Source organism: Nicotiana tabacum, chromosome 3 (genome assembly GCF_000715075.1).
Source record: "Nicotiana tabacum cultivar K326 chromosome 3, ASM71507v2, whole genome shotgun sequence".
Taxonomy (NCBI): domain Eukaryota; kingdom Viridiplantae; phylum Streptophyta; class Magnoliopsida; order Solanales; family Solanaceae; genus Nicotiana; species Nicotiana tabacum.
Genome location: NC_134082.1, coordinates 169,136,365 through 169,158,600, shown reverse-complemented (window position 1 = coordinate 169,158,600; position 22,236 = coordinate 169,136,365). Strand labels below are relative to the sequence as shown.

The 22,236-nt window shown below is 39.4% G+C and overlaps 1 protein-coding gene across 1 annotated transcript in view; it reads right to left on the bottom strand.

Moving 5' to 3' along the window:
• LOC142177967 (beta-amyrin 6-beta-monooxygenase-like) overlaps positions 1-22,236 on the bottom strand; it is a 183,179-nt gene that overhangs the window by 98,542 nt on the left and 62,401 nt on the right. The window lies entirely within an intron of this gene.

The following is a 22,236-nucleotide window of genomic DNA, read 5'->3' as shown; positions in this document are numbered from 1 at the left end:
TATTTAATCATTTTATATAAAGTTGCTTTACTATATTGTCATATTGAAGACTGAATTTTATTGACATGGAAAGATATAATATTACTCGAGGATATACAAGTTAGGATATCATGTATATCAAAATGTATCATATAATTTTGTTGGTCGAGATCAATATATTAAGTTGTGTAGGACATGTATATCATCATGTATATTATTTCATAGACATGTATACATTTTCTAGCACATGATTTTGAACTATTTAATCATACTATATGAGGTTTCTTTGTCATATTGAACATTGAATTTTATTGACACAGAAAGATATAACATTACTTAAGGATATACAAGTTAGGATATTCATCTATGTTCTTGTTATACATACAATTATACGATATAGACATATAATTAGTCGTATAGCTATTAGATATACATAAAAATATACATATCAAGATATACATATTAGTTCAATTAAATGTATATATATAGTTGTACAATTAAGTATTGATATACATGAGGATACGATTAAGTATTGATATACATGTAGCCTTACTTAATTTATTTAATATTTGTCTGTTGTCTTACTTAATTTATACACTATCGAGTGTTGACTAACATGTTAGAAAGACATGAGCATGGGCAACAAAATTTAGACATACACATCTAAATTTTAAAAAATAGAATAAACAGTAAACAAAATTAAAACAAATTGCATACATATCGAAATACCCATGCTATATGTCACACCTCCTTTTTCCGCACCCGAGGGGGGGCAGGGGAGTTTTTTCCAATTAAAGGACAATCGAGACGGGATTAGTTTAATTATTTCAGAGTCGCCACTTGGGAGATTTAGGGTGTCCCAAGTCACCAAATTTAATCCCGAATCGAGGAAAAGAATGACTCTATATTACAGTCTGCGTACCAGAAATCCGGATAAGGAATTCTGTTAACCCGGGAGAAGGTGTTAGGCATTCCCGAGTTCCGTGGTTCTAGCACGGTCGCTCAACTGTTATATTCGGCTTATTTATCTGATTTTAAATACAATTATGAACCATGTGCAAATTTTATCTTTTACCGCTTTATTATCATTATTTTTTTAGGAATGTGAACATCGCTTAAAACATATCTTTGGACTGTGTCACATGAAATGCACCCACAATCCGAAACATATTTTATTTGATGTTTTAGGATTTGGATTTGGGTCGCATGAAATGCACACCCGAGTTTAAGAAAGTAAATTATTAAACACGCGCCTAAAGAGACTATCACGTTATTATTTTGCGGAGGCCGTGAAATTCGCTAAACGACCCTCCTGAGTTCTAAGTAATTTTAAACAAGTATTTACTAAGGGCCCCGCAATTTGTGTTTTTATTCGGCGAAGCTCATCTCATTCTTATTTTTTAAAAGGAATTTGCAACGTCATGGACATGCATCTCGGGCCACGTCACAATCAATGTGCCCGTGACTAGAGTCATATTTCGACTTCGTTGAGATTTGGATTTGGGTCACATAAATGTGCACCCGAGTTCAGGGAGATAACATTATTAAAGGCGCGCCTAAAGCAACTAGCGCATTATTATTTTGGGTAGGGCCGTGAAATTTGCTAAACGGCCCGTCCCGGAATCTAAGTATTTAGTATATACATTCAGAGGGCCCCGCAGCTTGTGCATTTTTCGAGGCTCGTCTCATTTTTATTAAAGGCAAGCCTAAAAACAATTGTGATTTTCTACCCATGACGTCATCTGAGGTTAAATGAAAACAACGATTCTAATAAGTAATAATATCCATGGTAAAATGAAAAAAAAGCGATTCAACCAAGAAGACTCACAAACCGTTCATACGTTCTCACATTTACTTTAAGCATGCAATAACTATCCATAAAATAAACATTTTTTAACAAAACAACAAAAAATTGCATTCGACATTCATCAGTATCAAATACTCTCATTCGCATTGAATCATAACATGCGAAACGAACAAATGAAACAAAGGACGAAGAACACCAACCTTCGAACCTCTACAATTCTAGAACGGCAAACAGTGCCTCCTACGGAACTCGAACCGGACTTCACTCGACGAGGAACAATGATGAAACCTCGGACGAACACCTCGACGTACCGGACCTCGACGAACCAAAGTCGACCTCGATGGACTACACGACGATAGTAAACGAACAACGATAACTGGGCTGATTGGCCGTCGACTGGTGGTGTTTGACGACGGGCAGCGGGGTTAAGCTTGTTGCTATGGCTGGCTATGGTGTTCGCCGTTGTCCGGGGGTGAGTGATAATATGGGACGATGAGACTGGGGAACTGTTGGGTCGACAGGGAGGGATGACGAGCTGGGTAGCAGGTAGCGACAGTAGGGTCGAGGGCTATGGAGGTGCTATGGTGACGATGGTTATGGTGTTGGTTTTGGGCAGTCGGGAAGGTGACGCAACAACAGCAGCGACAGCTGCTGCTCGACGGGGCTGGTGGTTGACGATGAGGGGTCAGCTGTTGGTGGACTGCTTGGTCGACAAGGCTGGATGACGGGACTGGTGCGTGGTGGTTTCCGGCGTTGGTTTGGACAATGACGACGCAAGAGCTCGCTGGCCGGGGGATAGGGTGGTGCGACTGTGGTTTTGGGGTTGTTGGTTATGGCGTTTGGACGGTGGGGTTGCGGGCAGCAATGGTGGTGGTGTTCGGACAGTAGTCGATGGCCGGGGCTGGATGGGTCGTTTGGTGAGTTGAAGAAGAAGACGATGGTGTCTTCCTCTTCAGGTGGTTTGGCTTTTTGGCGACGGGGATGCGACGGGCCTGTTTGGTTACGACAGTGGGTCGACGGAGGGAAGGGATCGTTTGTGGTGGTGTTGAGGCGGAGAGGGAGCTGGGGGAAGGTGACGGGGTCTCTTTTTTTTCCGTAGGGTTTTTCTTCTTCTTCTTTTATAAAGAAGAAGATGATGAACAGTACTCATTTTTTCAAAATTCAAAAGTCCCCCCCCTTTTGGCCTTTTTTGTCCGTGTATTTGATACACAATGCCCATAAAATGAGCCCCACGCATGGTGGGGTTCAAGGTTTGTGTCCCCCACGCGTGGTGGGGTTCCCCATGTGTCATGGACACGGTTTATTATGGGCTAGGTCCGAAAATTAGGCCTAAAACCGGGTAGTTTGAACCTGAATATTATTCTTTTGCCCGGACCCGAGAAATAGGAACACGTTGCTTAACTAATCCTATGTAAGCAAAATAACTACCAAAAATAAGACTAGTATTTAAACAAAACTATATCTTTTTTTAAATATTTTTCAAGATTTAAAATAGCTACAAAATATTAATAAAACTATTTTTTTTGTAATTTTTGTTTTTAAATATTAAGATAAAATATGAGGTAATATTTTTGTATTTTTCAAAGTTAAAAATGACTATAAAACCTTAATAGAACTATATATTTTTGTAATTTTCGAAATTATATAAAGTACAAAAATAAAGTGCAATTTTTGTATTTTTCAAGTTTATGAGAGATACATAAACTAAAATTTATATATATTTTTTTTAGAAATTTTCTTTTTGCAACGAAAATAAAGTAAAAATAGTTAAAATGGCTATACTAGTCCTAAATTAGATATTTAAGCTTAAAAACGTAAAAATTCCCGGGGAGGGTCAAAAATCACGTGCTTACAGCTGCCCCTCTTTGACTGGAAACACGAAGAGTTTTCCGACAAAGAAAGACTAGCCGTGTTTTTTGACCCGACCATTACTTGGACGGACTACACTTAAGGAAAGGGAGGGAATGTGACCGAGCCCTGGTATCTGAGCTGCCTACATATCCTTGGTTTTACAGGAATCAGGCCACGTGTAGTTCGAATATGAGAGAGATAGTGAAGTGTACCGAGGTGAAGAGCCGATCGAGGTGCCATTCCGTTGAGGTTCCGGTCCGCGATCCTGTCATTACAACAAAAATGAAAACTGAAAAAGGCTAACTAAGCCTATCAGCTACTAGTTACAAGGATTCCTATCTCTTAAGTGTTCTGAAACTTGATCTTGAGTTTTGAATGGTGCTTCATACAGACTTTGGATTTGAACCTTGATACTTGATAGTTGTAGGCGCTAGTTCTTGAGCAGATCACATCTGTTGTCCACTTCCGTGCTTTGGATTCATTCATTTTTCTTCTTTTTTTTTGTTTTTTTGTTTTTGTGACTAGCTTTTGTTGACCCTCTCAGACTGTTGACTCGCATTCTTGGGGCAAGCTTCTTGTTGCTTCTATCTTGGATTGAGTGTTGGGGATTTTGTTGTAGCCTTCTGCCTTCCAATGGGTTACGGCTTGACTTTGAACGATCCCGCTGTTCTACAGGCGGATCCCTAACTTCTTCAATCTTTGACATATAACAATCTTCTGCTCTATAGGCAGGCTCCTGACAACCAAAACAAACAACACAAATGAAATTTCCTAACCCAGTTTGCACTAGGGAGGTTTGTGAGTCGTTAGCAAAATCGTAGCCCACTGATACTACTGATGCAGTGCCGAGAGTGAACTAAACACTAGATTAGGATGTATTCCCTTGTTATACAGGTGGGCGCCTAACTTCAATGCTTGAAATGTAAGGACTGAAATGTATTCCTCTGTTCTATGGGCGGGCTCCCAATTTCAACACTTGAAATGAAAAAGACTGAAATGTATTCCTCTCGTTATACAGGTGGGCGCCTGGCAAGAAATATAAAGACTGAATGTATTCCTCTGTTATTATGGGCGGGCTCCCAATTTCAACACCTGAAAAGTAAAGACTGAAATGTATGCCTCTGTTATTATGGGCGGGCTCCCAATTTCAACACTTGATAGTAAAAACTGAATGTATGCCTCTGTTATTATGGGCGGGCTCCCAATTTCGATACTTGAAAAAAACTGAATGTATGCCTCTGTTATTATGGGCGGGCTCCCAATTTCAACACCTGAAAGTAAAGACTGAAATGTATTCCTCTCGTTATACAGGTGGGCGCCTGGATTTAGGAAAATGACTCTTTTTCAAAATGTTTTTTTTAGCATCTTAGGAGAAAGATTCATCGGACTAAGATTTTGATCCTAGGAGAAGGTTCGTCAGACTAGGTCTTTTCTTTTTGGTATCTTAGGAGAAATATTCATCAGACTAAGATTTTGATCCTAGGAGAAGGTTCGTCAAACTAGGTCTCTATCTTAGGAGAAAAATTTATCGGACTAAGATTTTGATCCTAGGAGAAGGTTCATCAGACTAGGTCATTTTTTGTTTTTTGGTTATCTTAGGAGAAAGATTCATCAGACTAAGATTTTGATCCTAGGAGAAGGTTCGTCAGACTAGGTCTCTATCTTAGGAGAAAAATTCGTCAGACTAAGATTTTGATCCTAGGAGAAGGTTCATCAGACTAGGTCTCTATCTTAGGAGAAAAATTCGTCAGACTAAGATTTTGATCCTAGGAGAAGGTTCATCAGACTAGGTCATTTTTGTTTTTTGGTTATCTTAGGAGAAAGATTCATCAGACTAAGATTTTGATCCTAGGAGAAGGTTCGTCAGACTAGGTCTCTATCTTAGGAGAAAAATTCGTCAGACTAAGATTTTGATCCTAGGAGAAGGTTCATCAGACTAGGTCTCTATCTTAGGAGAAAAATTCGTCAGACTAAGATTTTGATCCTAGGAGAAGGTTCATCAGACTAGGTCATTTTTGTTTTTTGGTTATCTTAGGAGAAAGATTCATCAGACTAAGATTTTGATCCTAGGAGAAGGTTCGTCAGACTAGGTCTCTATCTTAGGAGAAAAATTCGTCAGACTAAGATTTTGATCCTAGGAGAAGGTTCATCAGACTAGGTCATTTTTGTTTTTTGGTATCTTAGGAGAAAGATTCATCAGACTAAGATTTTTTTTGTTTTTGTTTTTTTGTTTTTTTGTTTTTTTATCTTTAACAACCACTTAGGAGGAAATGCATCTCCTACGGGTGAAACTGAAACTAAAACTTAGGAGGAAATGCGTCTCCTAGGGGGTAAAACTTAAATTAGGAGGAAATGCGTCTCCTATGGGTAAAACATAAACTTAGGAGGAAATGCGTCTCCTATGGGTAAAACTAACTTAGGAGGAAATGCATCTCCTATGGGTAAGACTCAAACAAACTTAGGAGGAAATGCGTCTCCTATGGGTAAAAACTAAACTTAGGAGGAAATGCATCTCCTATGGGTAAAACTAAAACAACCTTAGGAGGAAATGCATCTCCTATGGGGTGAAACTAAAACAATCTTAGGAGGAAATGCATCTCCTATGGGTGAAACTAAATGAATCTTAGGAGGAAATGCATCTCCTATGGGTAAAACTAAAACTTAGGAGGAAATGCATCTCCTATTGGTGCAACTAAAACGAACTTAGGAGGAAATGCATCTCCTATGGGTAGAACTCTAATGATTTCAAACTAGGAAGTGCGTCTCCTATTAATGAAACCTTCGCTTTCTTTTTTTTTTGAATTATTTACTTACCTGCGTTGCCCTCCCTCGAAATTGTTGGGGATTATTTAGATGGGGATGGCTTTTTACCCTTTTTCTTTTTTTTTCATTATTATCTTTTTATTCTTCTTTTTTGATTTTATTCTTTTTTTCGCATAGCTTCTTCCTTCGAAGACTACCTCCCTTGAGAGTCGTTTTGCCTTTCCCTGAAAGGAACCGCTGAGGATACCGACTTTCCAACCTTGTGTTGGACCCCTCGCAACTGCTAGGGATAACACTTTTGAGGAATTATTTACTTACCTGCTAGGGATAACACTGTTAGGTAAAATGTTATCAGCTGGGGGTACCTGACTTCCAGAAAATTTTCTAAATAGAAGGAAAATTTTCTGCCCCAGTTTGATAATATCCCTTGTGGCATGCAGTTCTGGCATTAATGCCACTTCCTTTACCTGTTTCAAATCAAACAAAATTGTTAGTTTAAAACATGGTGGTTGGTTGTGATACTCCCAACGGGATGGCTTTTCCTTTTTTCCTTCCTTGCTTTGCGTTGCACAACTTGTTGGGGACGATTTTATTTGCTGGGTACAATCCCTTTCTGATGGGGATATCCCTCTTCTTTTGTGGCATAGCTCGGAAACTGGCATTTCCCCGACCTTTTAGTCTAGTATGGATTTCGCCAAATCATGCTCACTGCTTTCCTTGCTTTGTTCATGGGCCTTGGCCTTGAGGTTTATAACTTTTGATAAAGGCAACGGTATCCCTCTTGACGCTTGTCAATCCTTCTGTCAATTCCCTTTTGCTGGGGATATCTTTTTGACACTGGCCTCACGTTTGTTCCCTGCTGACTATACCACTTGGATGTACTAGTCAGATCTCATTTTGGAAAGCTGATGGCCTATTTGAAGTCATTTCATACTTGTTCTGACCAGACAGACTCTATTGGGGATTTTTCTATGAAAGGAAAAAGATAAAAGGGAACAGAATAAAAAGACAAAGGAAAAAAACATGACTCTTTAACAAAAGAAACTATAAATAAAAAACCCTATCAAATGCAGATACCGACTCTAATGGCCATGACATGCGTATGTGGCCTATCCTCTACCGTCAATCATCTTTCAAGATCTTCAATTGGCGATTCCCCATCTGATTCTCAATCTTATTCGACTTGTAGTGCCCGAAGGGTTTTTACTATCAAGTCTCTCTCATTTTTGGGTTTTCTCTCAACTTTCATTGCCTTATGGTGCCTGTGAAGGTTTTCACCAATAAGACTCTCTCGTTTTATATCTCTCTCCAGCTGGGGATTTGGAGTGTTGCTGGTATGACTCTTTCTGTTGGAGATTAGAGTCCTTTCTGCCGTGGAACAGAATGTTATGTTCGCCGGTAAGACTCTTCATTTGTCCGACTTGGCATTTTTTGAAAACTGATCAGAAGGTCTTTCTTTGGACTGTAACGTGGGTTTTGGATAAGGCTAGAAAAAAGGTATTAAAGGCTCAAAAATGCATTAATTTTGGGTTATTAATTACAACCTTCGGAATTAGATTTATTTACAACAAACGCAACTTTTGCCCCAGTTTCTTGCTTGGGGATATTTTAATTGATTATTTTTCATTTTTCAAAACTATGACCGAGCCGTGAAGCGCCTACGTATCCTCTTTGAGGAATCAGGTCAAACGTAGTTCCCAATTCCTCTTTTCATTCCGACTTTTTTTTTTTTTTTGTTATCACTTTTCTTTTCTTTCTTCTTTTCCTTTCTCATTGCTCCTTTCTTTTTGTCGTTTTTTTTTCTCTTTCTCTCTTTTTCTTTTATTCTTCTTTTTCCATTTTGTTGTTTTCTTTTCTTTCTTTTCTCTTACCTGCCATGCTTGCGTATTTTATTCGTTGCTACTAATTCCGAACGAGGGGTATGAAAGAAAATAAATAAGGCTCAAAGGGCTAACGAAGGATAAAGTGTTTGGGTTGCAGAACAAAATGCCTTCGTCATTCCAGTCTTCAACACATGCCAAGTTCAAACAACAGAATTAAACAATAGATTTATAGTCTCTTCCGATGGTGCCGGACTTGACAATTATATTCAACATCTGTTTGTTCATTTGTCACTTCTAAAACACCGTTGGGCGACACTCTTATTCTCATTATTATGAACGACCCTCATGCCAATTTAGGCGAATCTTTCTTTAACGGTTTTCTTTGTGTTTACCTTGCCCCAGTTCCACATGACTCGGGCTTCAAATAATCCCAAACCGTTTTTATTTCCTTTGAATGCTTTGATCACCTTCCCAGGGTTTTATGATTAACTTTTAAGATTAGGCCCAAACTGGGTGCATGTCATGTCCCTAGAATCGGCATTGAACGAAATGATAAAAGGACTAAACAAAAAGACGACTGGAAATAATAAAAGACCGGACTTTGTATTTAGACTACCGGTGAAATGGTTTAAATAACAAAACAAACAAAACAATCCCGAACAAAATCCTAAAAACAAACTGGATAAGACAACATCCGACTTATAACCCTAATAATCCGAACAACAGAAATGACAACAAAATAAGCCACCAACTGCTTCTTTCTTGTTAACCAAGGAATGGAGCTTCCTCCCATTTTATCAAACTTGGCACCGTAGCCACTGAGCTTTGCATTAGTATTGCAATGACCATTGCCAACTTCAATATCATTGCCCTTAGTCAACAAGTTCCCAATAGGACTCGAATGCTTCCGTCATCAGGCCTGATTCCCGCAGAGTGTGCATCAGGAGGTGCAAGTAAAGGATTATGGGTGTCATTGTCCGGCTTACCATAAACCAACCACCTTAACTTATTTGCAAAACAAACGGGTTAGAATGGACTCAGTCGATCCTCATTATTGACAACATCTTTTTTTTTCTTTCTTTTTTTCATTCTTTTTTTTTCCATTCTCTTTTTTTCATTCTTTTTTCTTTTCATTTTTTCATTTTTCATTTCGTTTTCATTCTCCCCTTTCTCTTTTTTTTCATTTCTTTTTTTCATTTTTTTTTCCTTTTTTTCATTTCTTTTTTTTTTTGCTGTGGTCGAATCTTATGGAGATTGCCTACGTATCATGACCCCGCATGAATCAGACCTTGCGTAGTTCGGACCAATAAAAATAAACAATAATGAACATTTTTTCTTTTCACTTTCATATTAAACAAACTGGGTTTCAAAGGTTTAAAGATGACCTACAAACTTGAAAATCAAACAAACCACCTATTTTAATCAAAAGGTTTACAAACTTCAAAACAAATGGCCAACTTCCTTCTTCCATTTGCTAATTTTAACCAAATGGTTGTTTTTTGCAAACGTGGCCCTTTCCAACTCTCACATGAATTTTGAGGCCGAGGAGGATTATTTCGACACTTTACAAACTTGTCCATTCTTTTACGAAAATAACCCTTCGACAACTGAAAGATTATTCTAAGGCTATTTCGGCAAGAACGGTTTAAGACGCGGCCGAAGCTGGCTCGGCTTATTATGACAAAAGACGGTATTCACCTGACCGTCGACTCTTTTTCAAATTATAATAAAATTTGGTGTTGCAAAACACGACCCTTCAGCGCCTCGGGGACGAAGATCTTCTAAGGCTGTGTGGGTCAATTGGACCAAATCTAAAACAATGACCCAAAGGTGGCTGTTTATGCAAAGTCAGCCTTCCGGCGTCCCTTTCGGGAACATTCGGCTATTTATGACAAAACAACATCTCCTGACTTAGTTATGACTCTTTTATTGTCTTTCAAAAATAGGAAACTCAATATTGCAAACACGGCCTGTCAACGTCTCGGGGACGAAGATTTTTAGGCTGTGGGGTCAAATGGACCAAGTCTTAAAATGACCCAAAAGTGGCTGTTTATGCAAAGTCAGCCTTCCGGCGTCCCTTTCGAGAACATTCGGCTATGTCTTGATAAAACAGCATCACCCTTTTCCATTTTCTATTTTTATTATTATTCTTTTTTTTTCACAACAATCAAATAGACTATTATTTTTCACTCATAACAAACAAACAAATTAACGAAAAACATAAAACATTCCTTCTTTTTTGAGAAGGTGGGGTTGGACCCGATGAGGGTTGCCTACGTATCTCACATCCGGTGAGAATCAAACCCGCGTAGTTCGGGCAAATAAACTGTTTTTGAGAGGACCCTTTTCCATTTTCTATATTTTTGTTATTATTATTTTCACAACAATCAAATAGACTATTATTCTATTATTTTCATTTATAACAAACAAACGAATTAACGAAAAACATAAAACATTCCTTCTTTTTTGAGAAGGTGGGGTTGGACCCGATGAGGGTTGCCTACGTATCTCACATCCGGTGAGAATCAAACCCGCGTAGTTCGGTCCAATAATGAATAAGAAAATTAACTAACACATTTTTTTTTAATTGAGATTTGTGAAAGAACTACTTCCAAATAAGAAAGGAAGTATTATTATTATTTTGATTGATTTCCTTTTTAAAACAAAGACTTCTAAGACATTTTTTGAATTTTCGTTTTTTTCTAAAGAAAAGAAGAAAATATTTTTCGGAATTTTACCTTTAATAAAAGAAATGCTTCTCAAAAATGTATTTTGAATTTTGAAATTTCTTTTCAATTTTGAACAAGAATCAAAATATTTTCGGATCTGTTTTTTTTTATATTATATTATTTTTGAAAACAATTAGAAAGACTTCCTAAAGAAGTCAATAATGGAGAAAATATTTTTGGATTATTTTAATTTTGTCATTTTCATAAACAAATAAATAACACTTATTAAAAACAAGACTTTTTTTTTTCGTTTTTATGGCAAGACAAACAATTTTCTTTTCTATTAATGCTTTTTTTTTTTTATAAAACAAACTAATAAGACATATATTTTTTATTTTATATTCTCAAAATTTCGGCAGAGTTTCGACACTACTTGGACATTTGTTTTTTTTTCTTCTAAAATAAGTAGTTATATCTCTACACTGCCATTTCCTCATCTTTTCACGATTTTCTAATTTGTGGAAAATGATGACAACATACAAAATCTTTTGAATTTTCATGCCTTGTTTTTATATGTATTTTCATTCATTTTTTTATATTTATTGTTATTTTCAAAATGTGGCATGGGAAACATAAGGATTTCCAAGACATCTGGGATTTCGCAAATGTTCCCCATGCGCTTTTTCTAACATATGAAGCGTGGGGGACATATGGGAATTCCAAGACTTCTTGGATTCCACAAATGTTCCCCATGTGCTTTCTCAAAAAGCAAGCGTGGGGGACATAGGGAATTCCAAGGCTTCTTGGACTCCACAAATGTTCCCCATGCTTTGATTAAAATAACATCATGTTGGAAATGACCAAATGACCCATTCGCCCTTGACTGAATATAACATGTAGCACATAGGATGCCATAAGATGGTCTATTATTTTCAGGTTGCTTGTCCTAGACGGACCCAACCCCTGTGTTGAGTCCCCTAAGTCAAATGCACATGATGCAAATAAACGTTCCTACTAGGGATCCGGCATGTGGCTTTGTTATACTAAGTTCATAACCTGGGTATTTGTTCTAGACCTGGCTTACCCAAACGGACAGTTTGAGCCGAAGCGGGGGCAACGTACCGGGAGCACGAAAGTCTGCCCGGCCTAGTTACTTGTCCCAACTCCGTCTTATTTGGTATGACTTTAACAGAAAGGTGGGTCACGCGCACGTGTACACCATAAATTCAGAAGACTCGGAAGGAAGGGGGTTTTGTAACAGTTGTATATATTCACAATTCAAATAATATTAAAGCGGTAAAAGCATCATTTAGCACATTAGGCTCAAAACATGCGATAATCAGATAATAAATAAAGCCAAATAATAACAATTACACTAAGCTCGAATTCTTAACCCTGAACCAGTGGTTCTGGGTTAAAATTCCCCAGCAGAGTCGCCAGAGCTGTCACACCTCCTTTTTCCGCACCCGAGAGGCGCAAGGGAGTTTTTTCCAATTAAAGGACAATCGAAACGGGATTGGTTTATTTATTTCAGAGTCGCCACTTGGGAGATTTAAGGTGTCCCAAGTCACCAATTTTAATCCCGAATCGAGGAAAAGAATGACTCTATATTACAGTCTGCGTACCAGAAATCCGGATAAGGAATTATGTTAACCCGGGAGAAGGTGTTAGGCATTCCCGAGTTCCGTGGTTCTAGCACGGTCGCTCAACTGTTATATTCGGCTTATTTATCTGATTTTAAATACAATTATGAACCATGTGCAAATTTTATCTTTTACCGCTTTATTATCATTATTTTTTTAGGAATGTGAACATCGCTTAAAACATATCTTTGGACTGTGTCACATGAAATGCACCCACAATCCGAAACATATTTTATTTGATGTTTTAGGATTTGGATTTGGGTCGCATGAAATGCACACCCGAGTTTAAGAAAGTAAATTATTAAACACGCGCCTAAAGAGACTATCGCGTTATTATTTTGCGGAGGCCGTGAAATTCGCTAAACGACCCTCCTGAGTTCTAAGTAATTTTAAACAAGTATTTACTGAGGGCCCCGCAATTTGTGTTTTTATTCGGCGAAGCTCATCTCATTCTTATTTTTTAAAAGGAATTTGCAACGTCATGGACATGCATCTCGGGCCACGTCACAATCAATGTGCCCGTGACTAGAGACATATTTCGACTTCGTTGAGATTTGGATTTGGGTCACATAAATGTGCACCCGAGTTCAGGGAGATAACATTATTAAAGGCGCGCCTAAAGCAACTAGCGCATTATTATTTTGGGTAGGGCCGTGAAATTTGCTAAACGGCCCGTCCCGGAATCTAAGTATTTAGTATATACATTCAGAGGGCCCCGCAGCTTGTGCATTTTTCGAGGCTCGTCTCATTTTTATTAAAGGCAAGCCTAAAAACAATTGTGATTTTCTACCCATGACGTCATCTGAGGTTAAATGAAAACAACGATTCTAATAAGTAATAATATCCATGGTAAAATGAAAAAAAAAACGATTCAACCAAGAAGACTCACAAACCGTTCATACGTTCTCACATTTACTTTAAGCATGCAATAACTATCCATAAAATAAACATTTTTTAACAAAACAACAAAAAATTGCATTCGACATTCATCAGTATCAAATACTCTCATTCGCATTGAATCATAACACGCGAAACGAACAAATGAAACAAAGGACGAAGAACACCAACCTTCGAACCTCTACAATTCTAGAACGGCAAACAGTGCCTCCTACGGAACTCGAACCGGACTTCACTCGACGAGGAACAATGATGAAACCTCGGACGAACACCTCGACGTACCGGACCTCGACGAACCAAAGTCGACCTCGATGGACTACACGACGATAGTGAACGAACAACGATAACTGGGCTGATTGGCCGTCGACTGGTGGTGTTTGACGACGGGCAGCGGGGTTAAGCTTGTTGCTATGGCTGGCTATGGTGTTCGCCGCTGTCCGGGGGTGAGTGATAATATGGGACGATGAGACTGGGGAACTGTTGGGTCGACAGGGAGGGATGACGAGCTGGGTAGCAGGTAGCGACAGTAGGGTCGAGGGCTGTGGAGGTGCTATGGTGACGATGGTTATGGTGTTGGTTTTGGGCAGTCGGGAAGGTGACGCAACAGCAGCAGCGACAGCTACTGCTCGACGGGGCTGGTGGTTGACGACGAGGGGTCAGCTGTTGGTGGACTGCTTGGTCGACAAGGCTGGATGATGGGACTGGTGTGTGGTGGTTTCCGGCGTTGGTTTGGACAATGACGACGCAAGAGCTCGCTGACCGGGGGATAGGGTGGTGCGACTGTGGTTTTGGGGTTGTTGGTTGTGGCGTTTGGACGGTGGGGTTGCGGGCAGCAATGGTGGTGGTGTTCGGACGGTAGTCGATGGCCGGGGCTGGATGGGTCGTTTGGTGAGTTGAAGAAGAAGACGATGGTGTCTTCCTCTTCAGGTGGTTTGGCTTTTTGGCGACGGGGATGCGACGGGCCTGTTTGGTTACGACAGTGGGTCGACGGAGGGAAGGGATCGTTTGTGGTGGTGTTGAGGCGGAGAGGGAGCTGGGGGAAGGTGACGGGGTCTCTTTTTTTTCCGTAGGGTTTTTCTTCTTCTTCTTTTATAAAGAAGAGGATGATGAACAGTACTCATTTTTTCAAAATTCAAAAGTCCCCCCCCCCCCCCTTTTGGCCTTTTTTGTCCGTGTATTTGATACACAATGCCCATAAAATGAGCCCCACGCGTGGTGGGGTTCAAGGTTTGTGTCCCCCACACGTGGTGGGGTTCCCCATGTGTCTTGGACACGGTTTATTATGGGCTAGGTTCGAAAATTAGGCCTAAAACCGGGTAGTTTGAACCCGAATATTATTCTTTTGCCCGGACCCGAGAAATAGGAACACGTTGCTTAACTAGTCCTATGTAAGCAAAATAACTACCAAAAATAAGACTAGTATTTAAACAAAACTATATCTTTTTTAAATATTTTTCAAGATTTAAAATAGCTACAAAATATTAATAAAACTATTTTTTTGTAATTTTCGTTTTTAAATATTAAGATAAAATATGAGGTAATATTTTTGTATTTTTCAAAGTTAAAAATGACTATAAAACCTTAATAGAACTATATTTTTTTGTAATTTTCGAAATTATATAAAGTACAAAAATAAAGTGCAATTTTTGTATTTTTCAAGTTTATGAGAGATACATAAACTAAAATTTATATATATATTTTTTTGAAATTTTCTTTTTGCAACGAAAATAAAGTAAAAATAGTTAAAATGGCTATACTAGTCCTAAATTAGATATTTAAGCTTAAAAACGTAAAAATTCCCGGGGAGGGTCAAAAATCACGTGCTTACACTATATATTAGTAATTTCTTAATTTGACAAAAAAAAGCAAAAGATACTTTTAACCTGCAAAAGATAAATAATATATTAAAAATATTGTACCACATTAAGCCACAAATAAAATACAAATATGTTTATAGATCCGAAAATAATAGATAACTAAACTAAAGAATAAGACTAATTGTTTTTCAATATTACAAGAGCATTTTTTTCTGAAACTTCTTTTAGAAAATTCTGGCTCACTTTCATCTTCATTCTCTTGTTTGGTTCTGTCATAAACCCATAACAATGTACCAAGTCGTTTGCAATGTTACTCTGCATCGAAGTCAACTGGAATTGGTCTTTGATGGATATGATACTCAGTAAAAGATGCCACATATATATCATAATCACTAAAAAAAGGTGAAGAGAAGTTAGAAGGATTCCACACCCTTTAATAATATATTATTATTTTATGAAATAAAATAAATTAAAACTTAACATATGCATGTTCTTGTTGTGGTAAATTATCAACCATGTGAATAGCTAACGGATCAATAAGTGGATTGTCTCTGTAATAATAATATATTTCAAAATATACATGTCAGCATATGATAAATACGTTATAATACAAGATATACATGTATTTAAAAAAAATTAGTATTTTTTAGACATGTAGATATACACAATATCCATACAGTTGAGTGTATGAATATTGGTTATACAATTAATTTCATGATGTATATGTGATTATAAATGACAATACTTGGTGACGACCGAACCAGTCGTCTCATGAGTTACCGCTCTGTTTTCTCCATTTCTGCTTCTTATTGCTTTGTGTATCAGTTCTATATGTGATCGGGTTGGTTAGCTCGGGTTCGGAAAGGATTTGGTAAGGTTTGAGACACTTAGTCTCTTTTGAGGAAGCTTAAGTTGGAAAAGTCAACCGGATGTTGACTTATGAGTTAGAGGGCTCGGATGCGAGTTCTGATGGTTCGGATAGCTTCGGGAGGTGATTTGGGACTAATAAGCGTGATCAGAATTTGTTTCGGAGGTCCGGAGTAGATTTAGGCTTGAATTGGCGAAATTGGATTTTTGGCGTTTTCCGGTTAGTAGGTGAGATTTTGATATATGGGTCGGAATGGAAGTCCAGGAGTTGCAGTAATTCCGTTGGGTTATTTGGGATGTGTATGCAAAATTTCAGGTCATTTGAATGTGGTTTGATATACTTTTTGATCAAAAGAGAAATTCGGAAGATTTTTGGAAACTTAAGCTTGAATCCGATGCGTTTTGGTTGATTCGATGTTGTTTGAGGTATTTTGAAGATTGGTATAAGTTTTAATAAGGTTATGGGATATGTTTGTATTTTTGGTTGAGGTCCCGGGGGCCTCGGGGTGATTTCAGATGGTTGACGGAAGGAATGGAAGTTTGAATGGCAGTTGAAGTTGGAATTCTACTGTCATAACCGCATCTGCAGTTGGGAGGCCGCAGGTGTGACCCCGCAGATGCGGAAAAGAAGTTGCAGAAGCGGAAAGGAGCTAGGAAGGTTGTGACCACAGAAGCAGTTGGTGAACCGCACCTGCGACGGCGCAGGTGCGGCTAGTGCATCGCAGATGCGGAATTTTGTGGCTTAAGTGAAAACTTCAGAGGCGGTTCAAGGACCACAAATGTGGTACCGCAAAAGCGTTAATTTGGCCCCAGATGCGAAATCCCTGGTCTAGAAGGTATAAATTATTTCCTTCGTGATTTTTGAGCTATTCCACCATTGCTAAGTCGGTTTTTGGAGTTTTTGGGCGATTTGAAGAAGGGTTTCAAGGGGACTTCATTGAGATAAAGATTTTGAACCTAAAACTCGTTCCTATGGTATTATTTCACGAATTAGAGATATAATTAATGAATTTTAAGGGTTAAAATTGGGGAAACTAGGGCTTGATATTGGAGACCTAGACTTGAGGATTTGAGGGGCCAATTGTGGTCGGGTTTTGGAAATTTCGGAATTGATGTTGTAAATTGATTATTTTCGCTTGGGCTTCATTACCTTAGCATATTTTGATGTCGTGATTCTGATTTTTGATAGATTCAACGCGAGTGGAGGCCGATTCGAGGGGCAAAGACATCGTGGGCTAGAGTTTGGACCGGATTGAGGTGAGTAATGATTGTAAATATTATCCTGAGGGTATGAAACCCTGGATTGCACATCATTGTGCTATATTGAGGTGATGCACACGCTAGATGGCGAGCGTGGGGTCGTGCACTGTTGGGGATTGTGACTTAGTCCATCCCGAATAATTGTTTTACCACGTATTTGACTAAAAACTATTTGCTATCATCATGTTTTGGGCTGAATGCTATATTTGGGCCTCGTGCCAACTATTTGAACCCTTAGGGGGATTTTTTTATTGATATTTCCTCACTATTTTGACTTTATACTTGAACTCAGTCATGCTATATTCTACTATTTTCATAACTCAGTCATGTTTACTCTGCTTTAACATTTTAAATGATATTTCAAATGTTATTTTGGGCTGAGCATCATGTTTTACTGTTGTCCGAGTGACTTTTGGGATTTTGACTGAGTAAGGTTGAGGGCCTATGTTGTGAGGAAACACTTGATTATGATTATGAGGCCGAGGGCCTGAGATTTGTACGCCATGAGGTGACTTGTTGATATGAGGCCGAGGGCCTAGTGATGAAGCCACGAGATGGCTAGATATTGCGCTTGGGCCGTAAGGAGCCCCTGCAGGAACGTGCATACCCCCAGTGAGCGCGGGTACCCATTGTAATGTGAGATATAGCCCGAGGGGCTGGTGTTGTTCTATGATATTGCCCGAGGGGCGAATTTTGTTGACATTGTGCCCGAGGGGCGATCCTTTATGTGTTTATCTTTCTTAGTTGCCTGTCAATTACCTGTTTAAATTGTCAAAAAGTCACTTCATGAAGTTTAAACTAAACTAAAATGACTTCACATATCTTCACTAATCCACTATTTTTACTGGCTTTTACTACTTCATTATAGCCTGTAATATGGCTTACGTGATTTCATATTTCTCAGTCTTTATTTATGATTATTACTCACTGAGTTGGAGTACTTACTTTACTCCCTGCACCCCGTGTGCAGATTCAGGCGCTGCTGATCCTACTTGCGAGGGTTGAGCGCTCCCGACAGATTTCGAAGTTCACGAGGTAGCTGCTCGACGTCCGCAGCCCAGTGCTTCTCCCCCTTTTATCTCATTTCCTTTCCCTTATTAGTGATTCTGTAGTAGCTTTGTAGACTCTTCAGAATTGTATTAAATTGATAGATGCTCATGACTAGTGACACCCCGATGTCGGGCTGTGTTGAGCTTATTTTCCGCAATTGTACTGTCTCACCTTATCTATTTGGGATATTTAGTATGTGTAAGACTTAATTGTATTATCTTAACTACTTAAAATGAATTGGGAATGTGTCAGCTGGCCTTGTCTTCACGAGAGGGGCCATCACGACCAGGTCCAGGTTTAGGATCGTGACAAGTTGGTATCAGAGCCTAGGTTACATAAGTCTCATGAGTCATGAGCAGGTTTAGTAGAGACTCGCGGATTGGTACAGAGACATCTGTATTTATCCTCGAGAGGCTACATAACCTTTAGGAAAACATCATATTCTTAAAATTCTTGTCGTGCGAATTTGTTGATCCGAGTACTAAACTTTTGTTATTCTATTCTCTTACTAGATGGTGAGGACGCGCTACCGGTCAGGATGGACGACCACCAGTACCACAAGCTATGGCCACTAGAGGTCGGGGACGCGGTCATGGTAGGGGCAGAGGTGTGGCCCGCACAACAGCTAGGGCAGCACCTACAGACCCACCAACCACCCCAGTTCAGGATCAGGTTCCAGTTGTGGATGCTCCAGCAGCACCAACTGTGCCCATTGTGATTTTGGGTCTTCAAGAGGCCTTGGCTCAGATTCTATCATTTTGCACTAGCCTAGCTTAGGCGGTCTCAGTTACTACAGCCGCAACTACTTCTCAGGTCGGGGAGGCACTCAGACTCCCTCCGCTCGTACACCTGAGCAGGTCATGTAGGAACTTCAGACACCGAGGGAGCATCTAGCCCAGTCGGTTGCAGCTGCTCAAGACTATGTAGTTCCTTTCATGCCGGAGGACAAGCAACGTAGGTTGGAGAGGTTTGGTAGACTTCAGTCTCCAACCTTGAATGGTGCAGAGGGCGAGGATACCCAAGGTTTCTTGGATAAGTGTTAGAGGATGCTTCGTACAACGGGTATTCTGGAGAGCAGCATGGTCGCTTTCACTACTCATAAGTTTTCTGGAGCTGCCTTCACTTGGCGGGAGGCTTTTGAGAGGCGTAGGCCTGTTGGTGCAGCACCCCTTACCTGGCAGCAGTTCTCCGTTCTCTTTCTAGAGAAGTATGTGCCGCAATCTCGCAGAGAGGAGCTGCACATGTAGTTTGAGTGGTTGTGTCAGGGAGAGATGACTGTGAAGCAGTATGAGATGAGGTTCTCTGAGTTAGCTCGCCATGCAATTTGTTTGGTTCCGACAGATAGATAGAGGATTAGGAGGTTTGTTGATGCATCTATTTCTACCGAGGCGATCGGCCCGATCCACAAATATCAATTAATATCAAGAAAACACATGAAGGCGCATTCATTTCCAAATAAATTCATACAAGTGTCCAACAAGTGTATACATTCGCTTATATTCCTTTCCAAGTCTCTAGCATACCCTAAGTGATCATATTAGCAAGAAAATATAGAGACATTCACAAGTATAGTATGGTACAAATCCTAGATTACCCGGACAATTAGTATAATAGTAGCTACGCATGGACTCTCGTCACCTAGTGCGTACGTAGCCCCCACATTTAGTAGCAATTATTCAATTATTACACCTATGGGAACAATTCCCTCTTACAAGGTTATAAAGGAGACTCACCTTACTCCAAAGTGCACTTTCAATACCAAGAACGAGCCCGAACTCTCAATTTGGAGCCGAACGATCCAAATTAGTTAAATGAGGTAGGAACTAGTCAATATAACCTCACAAGATCATATTCTAGCTATTTAAGCAATTTTCCAACCCTTGACACAAGTTTCCTAAAATCTCAAGGTGGAAGTCGTCTCCCAAAATCTCCCAAAATCGCCAAAATAAGTGCAGTAATTCCTTAAGTTAAAGTTAAAACTAGAAATAAATAGTAATGTGCCAAAAATAATCATACATCCCCAAAATAGAAGTCTAAGGTGTGTGCCAAGACCTGGTGCCACAAGTAGTGGGCAACTAGCAGAATGTACAAAAGAATAAAACTATCCTCTATCCCAAATAGAATAGACAGCAAAAGTAAAAAAAGAATCCATCAAGTTGCTAAACGACACAGGAAGAGGCAACTCACCGTGGAAGTCTCGGACTATGAATCAGGGGCACGCACCAGACTGGTAGCCAGATATACCTGCCTCAGATCCTGTACAATTAAGCACAAAAATGTAGTATGAGTACATAAACAATATGTACCCCGTAATTATTCCGTCTAATCTCGAAGAAGTAGAGACGAGAGGTCGACTTGATACTTACTAAGGTCAAATAATATAATAAAGTGTCACGCTAATCATGTGGGTCACAATTACTCAACAGTTTATGGCAAGAGGTAATAAGTCGTGATCTTAACCATTTTATAGTTAGCCATTTATATTTCAAATATTTATTTAGCAGAACAAGTCATGGATAAGATTTCACATAGATATCATATGCAAATTATGCCAAGGTCGACGGCCAGATCCAACAGAAAATAAATTGTGCACTGCCAGAGGTTCGAATGACGCGAATCATAGATGCATCTATTTCTACCGAGGTGATTGGCCCGATCCACAAATATCAATTAATATCAAGAAAACACATGAAGGCGCATTCATTTCCAAACAAATTCATACAAGTGTCCAACAAGTGTATACATTCGCTTATATTCCTTTCCAAGTCTCTAGCATATCCTAAGTGATCACATTAGCAAGAAAATATAGAGACATTCACAATATAGCATGGTATGGGTCCTAGACTACCCGGACAATTAGCATAATAGTAGCTACGCACGGACTCTCGTCACCTTGTGCGTACGTAGCCCCCACATTTAGTAGCAATTATTCAATCATTACACCTATGGTGATAATTCCCTCTTACAAGGTTATAAAGGAGACTCACCTTACTCCAAAGTGCACTTCCAATACCAAGAACGAGCCCGAACTCTCAATTTGGAGCCGAACGATCCAAACTAGTTAAATGAGGTAGGAACTAGTCAATATAAGTTCACAAGATCATATTCTAGCTATTTAAGCAATTTCCCAACCCTTGACACAAGTTTTCTAAAATATGACCCCGGGCCCACGTGCCTGGATTCCGAAATTTTTCAAAGGAAGTTGTTCTCTATAGCCTAATGATCAATAATATATGATTTCTAATTCGTTTCATAACAAATTTCGTGGTTAAATCTAACTTTTTGTTAAAACTCTAGATTTTGCTCTAACCCCTTGATTTTACCTAAATCCTAGTATTTAATCTACCTAAGACACAAGTATTAAACTAAGAATAGGTGGGTTAAACTTACCTCAAGATGCTAGGTGGAAGTCTTCTCTCAAAAGCTCCCAAAATCTCCAATGGAGGAGTGAAAAATGGCAAAAATGACTTAGAGCCCGTATTAATGAAGCTCACTACTTCAGCGATTTCCGCATCTGCGGTCAGGGGACCGCATCTGCGATCCCGCTTCTGCGAGAAATTGGGTGCATCTGCAGAACCGGTCAAACGGGCTGTTACCGCTTCTGCGGAGCTGCTTCTACGGCTTGGGAGCCGCTTCTGCGGTTCTGGGCTTGGCCGACCTTGGCCGCATCTGCGATAGGCGGACCGCTTCTGCGGTTTCGCACCTTTGGTCGACCAACCGCAGGTGTGGTTATGACAGAAGCAGATGCTTCAACACTTCTTAACATTTCCAACTTCACTCGAGCCTCGTCCGATTGACGCTCGGGGCTCC